This window comes from Sinocyclocheilus rhinocerous, unplaced genomic scaffold, assembly GCF_001515625.1.
Source record: "Sinocyclocheilus rhinocerous isolate Xijiao unplaced genomic scaffold, SAMN03320098_v1.1 scaffold4820, whole genome shotgun sequence".
NCBI classification, from domain to species: Eukaryota; Metazoa; Chordata; class Actinopteri; order Cypriniformes; family Cyprinidae; genus Sinocyclocheilus; species Sinocyclocheilus rhinocerous.
Genome location: NW_015639763.1, coordinates 211,193 through 211,469, shown reverse-complemented (window position 1 = coordinate 211,469; position 277 = coordinate 211,193). Strand labels below are relative to the sequence as shown.

The following is a 277-nucleotide window of genomic DNA, read 5'->3' as shown; positions in this document are numbered from 1 at the left end:
CCCAAACCAGTGCACACACACACACACACACACACACACACACACTTAACCTTCTGAACAAGCATGACTGCACTCAGACCAACTAACACAAACACAGGACTACAAAATGTAATTGTCGTCCATCAGATTAAAATACTGAACATAACTAATGATCTGAAAGATAATATTATGTTAATTAATGTAGACATTTAACATATGTCTACACACACACACACACACACACACACATAACCATCCATTCTCGTCCTGTGTGTTTCTCTCCATAGACGCGGGAGGA

The 277-nt window shown here is 39.7% G+C and overlaps 1 protein-coding gene across 1 annotated transcript in view; it reads right to left on the bottom strand.

Annotated features, from left to right (window-relative positions):
• thsd7ba (thrombospondin, type I, domain containing 7Ba) overlaps nucleotides 1-277 on the bottom strand; it is a 203,199-nt gene that overhangs the window by 7,247 nt on the left and 195,675 nt on the right. The window lies entirely within an intron of this gene.